The sequence below is a fragment of the Octopus sinensis genome, linkage group LG25 (assembly GCF_006345805.1).
Source record: "Octopus sinensis linkage group LG25, ASM634580v1, whole genome shotgun sequence".
NCBI lineage: Eukaryota > Metazoa > Mollusca > Cephalopoda > Octopoda > Octopodidae > Octopus > Octopus sinensis.
Window position 1 is genome coordinate 5451706 of NC_043021.1, and position 15000 is coordinate 5466705.

A 15000-nucleotide genomic window follows, 5' to 3' on the forward strand; every position below is an offset into this window, starting at 1 on the left:
ATTTAAAAAAAAATTTAACAATTTTTTTTCCATTTTTAATGCATTTTTTTGCTAATTTTTGGCTATAACTCACTAAAAATGCTTATATAGTTATTTCCCTTACAAACCCGAGCAACGCCGGGCGATACTGCTAGTGTGATATGAAAATGTCTCCTCAAGTCTTGAGAATCTTTTTGGGGATTCTAGTGGAACACAGGATTGTACTTTTGCTCCAGGTTGACAATCCCAATCTTAATTCCAATATCTTTCTATCTCTATAAGCAAATGATTGTCCATTGTATTACACACTGGAGTGTGTGTGTGTGTGTGTGTACACATATACTCTTTACTCTTTTACTTGTTTCAGTCATTTGACTGCGGCCATGCTGGAGCACCGCCTTTAGTCAAGCAACTCAACCCCGAGACTTATCCTTTTGTAAGCCCAGTACTTATTCTATCGGTCTCTTTTGCCGAACCGCTAAGTGACGGGGACGTAAACACACCAGCATCGATCGTCAAGCAATGCTAGGGGGACAAACACAGACACACAACACACACACACACACACATATATATATATATATATATATACATATATACGACAGGCTTCTTTCAGTTTCCGTCTACCAAATCCACTCACAAGGCATTGGTTGACCCGGGGCTATAGCAGAAGACACTTGCCCAAGATGCCACGCAGTGGGACTGAACCCGGAACCATGTGGTTGGTTAGCAAGCTACTTACCACACACACATACACATACAGGGTGTTTGGGTTAATTTTGATGATTTCTCATGTTTCCCTTTTTTTCTTTTTCTTTTTGAAAAGCTTAGGATCTTTTCGGTTGAACGGCAGTTTTTTCTAGCGGTGTCATATGAAATTGTCACCCATAATTATGACCCTAGAATCGATCTATTGCATTTCAATCTCTTTTAGGGTTAGGGTTATGGAGAAGGGTATCTCTTTTTTCTTCACAAATGTAAATAAATCCAATCTGTTTCTTAAATGAGGGACTTATTCATTTGGCACAGAATGCTTTTTAACTCAATAGACGTCATTGATTGGTTGAAATTGCAGAAATATAAGAAAAAAAAAACAACAAATATCTTACAAACCATAGAATTTTCCCAATTAAGCCAAGAGAAAAAGATGTTTTATAAACACACTCTACCAGTATACGAAGTTTAAAAGTGTTTAGTTACGTGGAAATTATTTTAAAAAACTGCCGTTCAAACCGAAAAGACCCCCAGATTGGAAGCTATCTGAATATTGGAAAAGTGTTACCTGTATATCAAAATGCTGACATGATACAGGCAAGTCTTTTCCAATATTCAGATGGTTTTTCAGTCTTCCATGTCAGCTGATTTCTTCTCAACAACAGCAACATGAATCTTTATGCCCTCCAACGCCATCGACCGTTCACCAATGTCTGAAGTTGTTCCGGAACAAAAAAAAAATGGAGACAAGAACTCATCAAATTTATCCCAAACACCATCTGTCTGTCTGTCTGTCTGTGTCTCTGTCTGTCTGTCTGTCTGTCTGTCTGTCTGTCTGTCTGTCTGTGTCTGTCTGTGTCTGTCTGTCTGTGTCTGTCTGTCTCTGTGTCTGTCTGTCTGTCTGTCTGTCTGTCTGTCTGTCTGTGTCTCTGTCTGTCTGTCTGTCTCTGTCTGTCTGTCTCACTGTCTGTCTGTCTGTCTGTCTGTCTGTCGTTTGCGTTTGCGCACGCGCGCTCTAAGCGATTTAGAAAACCATGGTAACGTAGCTGAGGAGAGAGATTCAATATAAACCAGAACGAAGCTTAACTTTACCTAATGTGTGTGCGTGTGTGTGAGGCTTCACCCTCAAAGTTTCCGAGCTAAAGCCTTTAAGCTAATGAATCCCATATGTTGCGCATTCCCGTTGAGATCATAACATGTTTAAATCTATTTACATGTATCGGATTTAATATGATATAATTTAGTTAGTCGGTCTCTTTACACCCCGTAAGTTCCGCCTCAGCACATCTAAATTATATTAACGATACGCGCACACCTGATTTTACTGGCTTTTTTTCATTTTTAATGTAAGGGAAATAACTCTGTATTTACTTGACTTCCACATTCAGAACGTATGTGTGTGTGCGCCGGGTGGAAAAGGACGTGTTATTCGGGTGCCGTTGTAAACCCTTTCTCATAATATTACGTGTATATTCTTTACAGTTACGTATATACGTTTTTTGTTACCCTACATTGCTGAATCACCCATATTATCATATATAGAACATTCAAAATGTGAAAAGACCCTGAAAGTCGTATATATATATATATATATATATATATTTTTACACATCATCTTCCTGATAATTTTAATGTTCACTTTTCCCACATTGCATGGATCGAACGAAATTTACTGGGACAGATTTTCTACGGCCCTTCCTGTCGCAAACACTTATTAATTTCCAAGTAGGATAATATTTCCCCCATGGCTAGACATATTGAGAAATATTGGAAACTAGTAGACATACTAGTTTATAGGCGTAGGAGTGACTGTATGGTAAGTAGCTTGCTTACCAACCACATGGTTCTGGGTTCAGTCCCACTGCGTGGCACCTTGGGCAAGTGTCTTCTATTATAGCCTCGGGCCAACCAGAACCTTGTGAGTGGATTTGGTAGAAAGAAACTGAAAGAAACCTTTCGTGTGTGTGTGTATGTATGTTTGTGTGTCTGTGTTTGTCCCCCCAACATCGCTTGACAACCGATGCTGGTGTGTTTATGGCCCCGTAACTTAGCGATTCAGCAAAAAGAGACCGATAGAATAAGCCAAAATTAGATAGAATACATCACTGGTAGAAATTTTTTTAATTTCCAGAAGTTGATAGTCAAAGTTTACTAAAGTAGGATTTGAACTCATAAACCTGTTTTATGGATTAGAATCTGTAAAGTATCACTACTGTAACTGAATATATATACTTGAGTTATGTATAACTAAATGAATGCAAAATTGTTTATTTGAAAGCTTTAGTTGTGGAAAATAGGTGGAGGCCCAGTGGTTAGGGCAGCGGACTCACGGTCATAGGATCGCGGTTTCGATTCCCAGACCGGGCGTTGTGAGTGTTTATTGAGCGAAAACACCTAAAAGTTCCACGAGACTCCGGCAGGGATGGTGGTGATCCCTGCTGTACTCTTTCACCACAACTTTCTCTCACTCTTTCTTCCTGTTTCTGTTGTACCTGTATTTCAAGGGGCCGGCCTTGTCACTCTCTGTGTCACGCTGAATATCCCCGAGAACTACGTTAAGGGTGCACATGTCTGTGGAGTGCTCAGCCACTTACACGTTAATTTCATGAGCAGGCTGTTCTGTTGATTCGGATCAACTGGAACCCTCATCGTCGTAACTGACGGAGTGCTTCCACCACACAGCTGTGGAAATTACAGATGATCCTATTGTTTTCTTAACCCTTTTACTACAGAAATTAGAGACATTCACTCAAAATTTCATTATCCTTAACTGTGGAAAGCAATTTTATAACCAACCTATTTCATACTTGCACCCACACATAAATATAAGTAGAAACAAATACATCACACACACACACACACATGTACTTTTACATAAAGATAATCTTGTATGGACCCCCTTCTCCTCTTTGGAACTGTCCCCTTTACAATGATATTTCCACAAAAACAATTGCCCCACAATAAGCCAGATATGGTTGATTTACATGCTAAAGGGTTAATATTGATGGTTTAGAACAGTGCTTTTCAAACTTTTTGCTGGAGCGGAACCCCAAGGGAAACATTCCACTGGCTCGAGGAACCCCTGTGCAATAATTTAATAGTCTTATGCACATATATCTGCACAGGAAAATTAAAAATTACTGCCGAATTTAGCAGTTTTGTAACTTCTTGCGGAACCCCTGGACTGTACTGGCGGAACCCTGGTTGAAAACCACTGGTTTAGAACATAAAATGCTAGCAGCTGAAAAACTCTGTTTGGAGATATGTACAAACATATTTCATATCTGTGTGGATAGAGTCCTTCAAAGTTAGGGAGTTTTTATCAAGGACATAGAACAGTAAGAATCTTATTTTGTGTTGGCCCCTTCTTTTTGTTCCCCCTTTTCTAAGGTGCAGGCTTTTAAAACTGTAGAAACTCTGCCAATGTATGCCTCTTGACTTACTTATTAAAGGGTCTTCTACATAAGCAGGACCACCCTAAAACTGAAAAAACAGATCAGGTTTACTATTCTGGAATCTGCTGTTCATTTCTTTACTGAACTGGCATTGTTCCAACTCGTAAACATACTGATGTACATACACATATACAAATGCACGCATACACATTGTCACCCACCCTCTCTCTCTCTCTCTCTCTCTCCCTCTCTCTCTCTCTCTCTCTCCTCTCTCTCTCTCTCTCTCTCTCTCTCTCTCTCTCTCTCCTCTCTCTCTCTCTCTCTCATACTTGCATAGACAGACATGTACACACATTTTGACATACATTCACGCATAAAACTGAGCATCTCTTGTTCATACACAGATGCCAGGTGCACTAATCCGCAAACAGGTATATGCTTCCACACACACACACACCACACACACACACACATAACTTCATAAACAAACACACCAATCACCAAAACATGTACATCCACACATCCAGGCACAAAGATGCAGATGCCTACAGACTCATGGAAACACCCACGCATAAACGTGAACGCATAACCAGACAGGGGAAAACATATCACAAACAAACACACATGTCCAGATACACAAATACATCCACACACATGCACAGGACATATCACAAAATCACACACAGCCATACATATATGCACACATTCACCTGGGTTACGACGATCAAGGAGGACCTCTCCGTGCTCACGGGACCACAGGTGGTCAGCCTGCACCGATGGGACCGTGACTGGCTCGCTATCTCCAGTGAACTGGCGCAGGACTGTCGTGCGTGGGCTGCCATGGTTCGAGATGCCTCAAGGGTGGTAGAAGAAGCAGACTCAACCCAAACCAGGGTGAATGTCGCCACAAGTACAATTAAGTAGTACACATTCACATGTAGTCTCCTCCATCCACACATTGATGATGTGTACTTCCACACTAAGAAACACACATACACAGACACGTTCTGAGTTCAAATTCTGCCGAGGTCGACTTTGCCTTTCATCCTTTCGGGGTCGATGAATTAAGTACCAGTTACGCACTGGGGTCGATGTAATCGACTTAATCCCTTTGTCTGTCCTTGTTTGTCCCCTCTGTGTTTAGCCCCTTGTGGGTAGTAAAGAAATAGGTATTTCGTCTGCTGTTACGTTCTGAGTTCAAATTCTGCCGAGGTCGACTTTGCCTTTCATCCTTTCGGGGTCGATGAATTAAGTACCAGTTACGCACTGGGGTCGATGTAATCGACTTAATCCCTTTGTCTGTCTTTGTTTGTACCCTCTGTGTTTAGCCCCTTGTGGGTAGTAAAGAAATAGGTATTTCCTCTGCCGTTACGTTCTGAGTTCAAATTCTGCCGAGGTCGACTTTGCCTTTCATCCTTTCGGGGTCGATGAATTAAGTACCAGTTACGCACTGGGGTCGATGTAATCGACTTAATCCCTTTGTCTGTCCTTGTTTGTCCCCTCTGTGTTTAGCCCCTTGTGGGTAGTAAAGAAATAGGTATTTCGTCTGCTGTTACGTTCTGAGTTCAAATTCTGCCAAGGTCGACTTTGCCTTTCATCCTTTCGGGGTCGATGAATTAAGTACCAGTTATGCACTGGGGTCGATGTAATCGACTTAATCCATTTGTCTGTCTTTGTTTGTCCCCTCTGTGTTTAGCCCCTTGTGGGTAGTAAAGAAATAGGTATTTCCTCTGCCGTTACGTTCTGAGTTCAAATTCTGCCGAGGTCGACTTTGCCTTTCATCCTTTCGGGGTCGATGAATTAAGTACCAGTTACGCACTGGGGTCGATGTAATCGACTTAATCCCTTTGCCTGTCCTTGTTTGTCCCCTCTGTGTTTAGCCCCTTGTGGGTAGTAAAGAAATAGGTATTTCGTCTGCTGTTACGTCTGAGTTCAATTCTGCCGAGGTCGACTTTGCCTTTCATCCTTTCGGGGTTGATGAATTAAGTACCAGTTATGCACTGGGGTCGATGTAATCGACTTAATCCCTTTGTCTGTCCTTGTTTGTCCCCTCTGTGTTTAGCCCCTTGTGGGTAGTAAAGAAATAGGTATTTCTCTGCCGTTACGTTCTGAGTTCAAATTCTGCCGAGGTCGACTTTGCCTTTCATCCTTTCGGGGTCGATGAATTAAGTACCAGTTACGCACTGGGGTCGATGTAATCGACTTAATCCCTTTGTCTGTCTTTGTTTGTCCCCTCTGTGTTTATCCCCTTGTGGGTAGTAAAGAAATAGGTATTTCCTCTGCCGTTACGTTCTGAGTTCAAATTCTGTTGAGGTCGACTTTGCCTTTCATCCTTTCTGTTGTATGTATGTATGTGTGTGTGTATATATATATGTGTGTGTGTGTACATGTGCATATACATGTATGTATATGTGTGTGTTTATGTGTTTGTTCCCCCACCATTGCTTGATAACTGGTATTGGTTTGTTTATGTCTCTGTAGCTTAGTAGTTCAGGAAAAGGGACAGACAAAATAAATTCTAGACTTGGAAAGATAAGTACTGGGTTCGATTTGTTCAGCTAAACCTTTCAAAGACAATGCCCCTGCATGGCCACAGCCCACTTTTGGTCCTTTACTGAAACAGGTGAAAGACCAATCTGGTACTGGTGGTATGTCCTTTCATCTGTTACATTCTGAAAAGATCTACCATGTTGTCAAAGAGTGGTTTTGCCATGAGGACCCCCTAGCCTGTCTCCACACATGCATGACTACGTAGGGACCGAAAACAATTAGCAAAAGCATGGTACGATGGTACCAAGCGATGGTTGCTTGTGAGTGACAGCTGTAGTTCGTTCTTTTTTTACTCTCTCTTTACTCCTTTACTTGTTTCAGTCATTTGACTGCGGCCATGCTGGAGCACCACCTTTAATCGAGCAAATCGACCCCGGGACTTATTCTTTTGTAAGCCCAGTACTTATTCTATCAATCTCTTTTGCCGAACCGCTAAGTAACGGTGACATAAACACACCAGCATCGGTTGTCAAGCAATGCTAGGGGGGACAAACACAGACACACAAACACACACGCGCATATATATATATACATATATACGACAGGCTTCTTTCAGTTTCCGTCTACCAAATCCACTCACAAGGCTTTGGTCGGCCCAAGGCTATAGTAGAAGACACTTGCCCAAGGTGCCACGCAGTGGGACTGAACCCGGAACCATGTGGTTGGTAAACAAGCTACTTACCACACAGCCACTCCTGCGCTTATACTGTGTATAAAAAAACACACACACACACACACACAAAAAAAATATTTCATTTTGAAATCCTTCCTTCTAGTCGTGTAGTCTTTCAGTAGCTGAAAATAGCAATGAGAGCCTCTCTGATTACACCAGTAAGGTTTGCATGTATGCATGCCCGCATGAGCTCTGCTAGCTGTTTCTCCTAGGCTTGCATGTCAGTCGAGTGAGTGGTGCTACATAATATACCCTGACACTGTTACCAGATTTTGTTTTCGATGTTTGAATAACAAGGGATTTCTGTTTATGGTGAATTCTAGGTGTTGGGATCTATTTCTAGCTTTCATTGGCATTCCAGAAGACTCCCCTAACATAGTTGCACATCTGCTCAACTGTTTATCCATCCATCCATCCATTTGTCTATCTATCTATCTATCTATCTATCTATCTATCTATCTATCTATTTCTATCTATCTATCCATCCATCCCTATCTATCTATCTATCCATCTCTATCTATCTATCTATCTATCTATCTATCTATCTATCTATCTATCTATCTATCTATCTATCTATCTATCTATATCTATCTATCTCTATCTATCTATCCATCCATCTATCTATCTATCTATCTATCTATCTATCTATCTATCTATCTATATCTATCACTCTCTCTCTCTCTCTCTCTCTCTCTCTCTCTATCTATATCTATATATCTATATCTATCACTCTCTCTCTCTCTCTCTCTATCTAATCTATCTGTCTGTATGTGTCTTATTTATCTATGTATCTACTTATGTGCATGTGTGTGTATATGTGTGTATGTGTCTTTATATGAACTGCCTGTCTATCAAAATACTTGCACACATATATGCATGTGAAATATACATATGCACTTATGTCTGTATACATATGAGTGTACATACACGTGTACATACACACACACACACACACACACATGAGTGGCTTCTTTCAGTTTCCATTCACCACATCCACTCACATGACTATGGTCGGTCCAGTTCTATGCCAGGAGGTGCTTACCCAGGGAGCCAAGGTGTGTGGACTGAGACCGATACCAGGCAAATGGAAAGCAAACTTCTTAACCACACACACGTGTGCACGTACACACACAAGCTCATCTGTGTGTGTGGGTGTGAGTGTGTATATAAACACACATATACACATACACATACACATAATGTGGGTATAGAATGTAAACGTTTGTGTGTGAGTGAAAAACAGTAGTGTGTGTGTGAGAGAGAGAGATGTATAGTGTGTGTGTGTGAGAGAGAGAGAGATGTATAGTGTCTTTGTGTGTGTGTGTGAGAGAGAGATGTATAGTGTCTTTGTGTGTGTGTGTGTGTATATATGTAAAGGAGTGGTTTCATATAGGTTGGCCTGTGTGTGTGTGTCTGTGTGCCTCTATATGCATGTGTGTGTGTGTGTGTGAACGTAATGTATGTTGTAAGGAGAAAGTGAGAGAGATAAAGAGATAGATATATAGTTAGATAGAGAGAGATATTGATAGATAGAGAGAGATAACAAAGAGAGCAAAAAAAACCACCTTTCTAGAATCTTAGAGCATTATAATGATGTTATCTTGGAGGAAATCCTGGGGAGTTTTTTTTTGTTTTTTTATGAGAAAAACAGAAGACTGACACAGATATGGATCCCCAATGATAAACAATTTTGCAAATATCGCTGCTGCTGCTGCTGCTGTTGCTAATGGTCTGCATGGTGATGCTAATGATATTGATAATACTGACAATATAAGGGCGGCGAGCCGGCAGAAACGTTAGCGCGCTGGGCGAAATGCTCAGCGGTATTTCGTCTGTCGTTACGTTCTGAGTTCAAATTCCACCGAGGTTGACTTTGCCTTTCATCCTTTCGGGGTCGATTAAATAAGTACCAGTTATGCACTGGGGTCGATGTAATCGACTTAATGCTTTTGTCTGTCCTTGTTTGTAACCTCTATGTTTAGCCCCTTGTGGGCAATTAAGAAATAGCTATTTCGTCTATCGTTACGTTCTGAGTTCAAATTCCACCGAGGTCGACTTTGCCTTTCATCCTTTCAGGGTCGATAAATTAAGTACCAGTTACGCACTGGGGCCGATGTAATCGACTTAATGCCTTTGTCTGTCCTTGTTTGTCCCCTCTATGTTTAGCCCCTTGTGGGTAATAAAGAAATATATAATACTGACAATATTGAAGGGGAAGATGATTGTGATCATGCTGTTGATGATAGTGATGATGATAATTCCAGTAATATCTCAGATGATTATGATTGCAGATATGATGATGATGATGATGGTGGTGGTGATATGATAGTTTCTCTGTTCATCACTGGTCATGTATTTATGAGTTAAAGCAAAGACGAGGTTGTTGATTTTAAATAATTACGTGCACATGTGATAAAAATAATTTAGTGGTGAGAGCAGTATTAGTGCCAAAAGGTACTCTTAATGTGGTTGTCTTGTTAGAGTACTGAATACTGTGGCATTAGCCTCTATATGAGAGGTTCCCTCATATAGATACATGGTGCATGTTGGCACTAACACATATAGCATAGCAGACGGGAGTCATTTGATATGGGTACTGGAACTGCCAGATCACATACTTTCAGTATGCTGCACTTCTTCAGTGGCAAACTTCTAGTGATTGCATATCAGCCAAGTCTTGCTGTTATGATATTGTTGCTGATGTTGCAAATAGCCAGCAGGCTTATTAACCCTTTCGTTACCAACCCGGCTGAATCCGGCATTGGCTCTATGGTACAAATGTCTTGTTTTCATAAGTTTTGAATTAAAATCTTCCACCAAACCTTTGTCACAATTTATGTTCCTAACACTAGCTGAATGATAATACTAAGTTATTTTACTAAATTCTTTGTTATATTTAAAATTAACTGAAAGAAACACAGAGCATCTCAAAATAAATATGGAAACAAAAGGGTTAAAGAAATTATTACTTGTGAAGGGAGCTGTATTCATACCAAAAGGCAAACTTTATATCCGACTTGATGTGAATGTGTTCTTAGAATACTAAATACTGCAGTATTTGCCTTGAGAGGTCCTCTCATAATAGACACACACCTTTTGGTGCTAATATTGCTTTGGTTCTTAACGATTATTTTTTAATAAGCTTGCTGGCTATTTACCACATCAGTGACTGAAATGGCACCAATATTCTATAAATCATGGGAGCAAAATTTGGCTGGTATGTGGTCACAGGATGCCTGCCACTGAGGAAGTGCAGTACACTGAAATCAGGTGATCTGTCTGTACAGGTGCCTATATGAGATGATTCTCATCTGCTATGCTATATGCGTCTGTGCTTTTAAGGACCATGCATCCATATGAGAGGACCTATCAAAGGGAACACAACAGCATTCAATGTTCTAACAAGACATCCACATATGTGATATTTAGATTATCAATACAGTTGTTTCAGTTGAGATTTTAACTGCTATTCAAGCGAGGTCGTTGCCAGTGCCACTGGTCTGGCTCCTGTATAGGTGGCACATAAAAAGCACCATTTGAGCGTGGCCGTTGCCAGTACCACCTGACTGGCCCTCGTGTCGGTGGCATGTAAAAGCACCCACTACACTCTTGGAGTGATTGGCGTTAGGAAGGGCATCCAGCTGTAGAAACTCTGCCAGATCAGATTGGAGTCTGGTGCAGCCATCTGGTTCGCCAGCCCTCAGTCAAATCATCCAACCCATGCTAGCATGGAAAGCGGATGTTAAACAATGATGGTGATTCTGATGATGATCACAGTATTTTCTGGCTAATTTCTTCATTCAATCCATCCATCTATTGACTGTATATTTCCCTTAAGAAAGCAAAGGTGTGTAGCCTAGTGTTAGGGTTTTCGCACGCAGTATCTTATGGTCACAGTTTCAATTCCCAGACTGATAGGTGTGTTGTGTACTTGGGCAAAGAATTTCATTTCACATTGTTCCGGTTCACTCAGGTGTAAATGAGTTCCAGCAATAGCTGGGAAATTATCCCTGCAAATGGGCCAGTGTCCCCTTTAGTGGGGAGTGTTGAAATCTCAGTCACTTATATCCCTTAGAAAGTTAACTCTGGGCCATATGAGTCCTCAGGCTCAAGACAGACTTAAAGTCTAAGTCTTAAAAATAATTACAAAAAACCCCCTGCAAAACAATGTCTCAGTTGTGTATATGTGTGTATTCATCTAACCCATGCTAGTTAGGAAAAAATGGATGTAAATCAAAGAAAGAAACGAGCGTATTTTACAACTTTCTCAATTTGAGGGCAACTTTTCTCTCATCAACCTCTGAGACCTTGAAAAAGATTTCGAGGACTGCCTTCTTTCCTTCTTTCATTAACTCACAAAATCCAACCCCAAAAATAAGCACACACACGTACACACACACACACACACACACACACACACACACACACACACACACAACACACACCACACACCCACACACACACAACACCTCTGGTGGTGGTGATGGTGGTTGGTAGCTGAGATGATGATGATGGTGGTGATGGTGGTGTGGTGGTGGTTGGCAGCTGAGATGGAGATGATGGTAGTGGCAGTGGTGATGGTGATGGTGGTTGTGGCTGGTTGCTAGATGGTATTGATGATGGTGTTGGTGGTTGGCAGCTGGGATGGTGGTAGTGGTGGATGTGGTGATGGTGCTGGTGGTGGTGGTGGTTGATGGTGCTGATGATGTATTACGGAGCATCTAAAATGCTTACACAGTGTGTCAGTGGCGTGCTTGCTTCGTGAAAGTCTCCACCAAAGTCTCTGGTATTATTCCTCGACATTATTTCTGGTGGTGGGGGTGGGGGTACGGCAAGGTAGGGTGGGGGTGGGGGTGGGGTTCATTGGCTGCCGATCAGCTGTTAGTGTAATAAAAGTTTTGGCAATCCTCCCTTCTTCTATGTCTTGATGACGTGACCCGGGGTTTGTCTTGTCTTTTTGGCTATTTTGATCGACCAAGAATTTGAAGGGTGGTGGGCATAGGCATATGCGGTGGTACAGTTTTACTCTTGTTTCAGCCCCTCTTTTCACTCTCTCTCTCATCCTTTCTCTCTCTCTCTCACTCTCTCTCTCTCTCACACACATCCTCTCTCTCTCTCATCCTCTCTCTCTCTCTCATTCTCTGTCTCTCTCTCATTCTCTCTCTCTCCCCACTTCCCTAATCTGTCTCTCCTCCTCCCTCTCATTCGCTCTCTTATCCTCCCTCTCCTACATCTCTCTCCCCACTCCCTTCTCCCTCACCCTTGCCACCTCGTTTTCTTGTCTCTTTCCCATCCTTCCCACTCTCTATCTCTACCTATCCTCCCCTCTCTCTCTCTGTCTCTCCCCTCCTCCCTTCCCCATTTCTCTCCATCTTTCCCTCTGTCTACTCCTCCCCCTTCACATCTCTCCCTATCCTTCCCTCTTTCTATCCCTCTCCTCTCCTCATCTTTCCCACTCTATCACTTCCCCATCCACCCCTCCCCATTTTCCCTCCCTCTCCCCTCCCATTCTCTACTTCACTCCTCCACCCTCCTCTCTCTCACTCTCTCTCTCTCTACTTCTGTTTGTTTTTCTTGCTCAGCTTCTTATATTTTTTAGTCCAAAATTTTTTCACCTCTCGTCCTTCCTGCTCTCGTCTCTCCTCGCTCCTCGCTCTCTCTCGCTCTCCTCTCCCATATTTTGTGCATGCACACATGAGTGTGTATGTCACCCACCACCACCACCACCATCATCATCATCATCATCATCATCATCATAAGTTTACTTTTCCAGCCTTCCATGGGTCAGCTGGAATTTGTTGAAGTCTTCGTACCAGGTGCTCTTCCTGTCACTCACTCTTCCATTTCTAAATCAGGTGATATTTCCTCATGGCCCAGACAGGTTTCTTGCAGCTGGTTCAGAATGAACGATTGCTTACATGATGGCGGTACTTGTTTACAACTATTGTACAATATCAAGACGAGGACACACAGACACACAGACAAAACATACTTGTGTATGAGCAAAGCCAACGCCAGCATTGCGACCAACATTGTGCAAGCATGAAGGCACGCTGGCAAAATGTTGCTCCCCTAAATGGAAACCTTAGCTCTCATTGTGGTTTTGTTGCATGGAGCAAAGCAAGCCTTACTGTCCGCTCAAGAAAACATGTAGTAAATGAGCCACAAGTAGTTGAGCAAACTGAGTCTTCAATTTGTTGCCAAAAGGTTTGCAAGGCACCAATAGGCCTCAAGAGACATATTCTTGACCATAGAACACAATTGCTGCCTTGTTTTACTGAACTCTCATTTGTCATTCATGACAAGAGAGTCCATCATATATGTGTATCTATCTGTCTGTCTGTCCTCTCTCTCTACACACACACACACACACACACACACCGACGATTTCATCTCAATCGAAGGAGAGGGGCTTTCTCCGTCCGGGCTGCAGATCCGTGGAATAAGCTGGCGGACGAAATAGTGAAGATGCTGACGACCGTTCGGTTCAAAGTCTCTCTTGACCAGAAATGACCTGAACTCTTTGCATGAACACCCTCCCTGTACATAACTCCATGTCTCCCTACATGGCCTTGCTTTTTGCTTTTTGAGCCAAAAAATTAACTTAACTTAACACACAGATATACAACCGGTTTCTTTTAGTTTCTGTGTAACATTTCCATTCATGGAGCTTTGGTCACACATGCATATATACTCTCTCTCTCTCTTTTACTTGTTTCAGTCAGTTGACTGTGGCCATGCTGGAGCACCGCCTTTAGTCGAGCAACTTGACCCCGGGACTTATTCTTTGTAAGCCCAGTACTTATTCTATCGGTCTCTTTTGCCGAACCGCTAAGTGACTGGGACATAAACACACCAGCATCGGTTGTCAAGCAATGCAAGGGGGACAAACACAGACACAGACACACACACACATATATATATATATATATACATATATACGACGGGCTTCTTTCAGTTTCTGTCTACCAAATCCACTCACAAGGCTTTGGTCGGCCCGAGGCTATAGTAGAAGACACTTGCCCAAAGTGCCACGCAGTGGGACTGAACCCGGAACCATGTGGTTGGTAAGCAAGCTACTTACCACACAACCCCTCCTGCGCATATATGCATGTGTGTGTGTGTATAGATACGAGTTGTAGTGTGTTATTCATCTACACAAGGAACTGTGCCTCATGTAGATGAGTAAACACATTATAATATAACAACCAAAATGTATTCTAAGACAAACAAGCAAAACAAATTAAAACTCAAGGTCTCTTTTGACAAGTCACATGATGAGACACATCTGTGTCTAAGATGCACCACAGCTGTTTTGTACAGCACCTCACCCACAGGGCACCAGTGCACGGTGGGTCGTAAATATCGTAGCGAGTAATAAAGAATCACATGAATTCCATTTTCTTGCTCTCCTATTTTATATATGTATTATGCATGTTACTCATGCTGTATGTCATCACATCAAAAGCTTCCATCTGTTTTTCCATGCTGGCATGGGTTCGGTGGTTTGCCACAGTCTGCATCATCATCATCATCATCATACACACACACACACACACACAACACAACACACACAGACACACATACAACACACACACACACAACATACACACAACACACACACAACACACACACACACAACACACACAGACACACATACAACACACACACACACAACATACACACAAC

General features: G+C 42.0%; 1 protein-coding gene and 1 long non-coding RNA gene across 12 annotated transcripts in view; one reads left to right on the plus strand and one right to left on the minus strand.

The window, feature by feature from the left end:
- The window catches only part of LOC115224206 (paxillin), a 318064-nt gene that overhangs the window by 151113 nt on the left and 151951 nt on the right, over window positions 1-15000 (plus strand). The gene's annotated exons all lie outside the window — the stretch shown is intronic.
- LOC118767857 overlaps window positions 14708-15000 on the minus strand; it is a 14989-nt gene continuing 14696 nt past the window's right edge. Inside the window, exon 4 of the long non-coding RNA XR_005003762.1 lies at window positions 14708-14718. This is a non-coding gene — a long non-coding RNA (uncharacterized LOC118767857). The remainder of the gene's footprint in view (window positions 14719-15000) is intronic.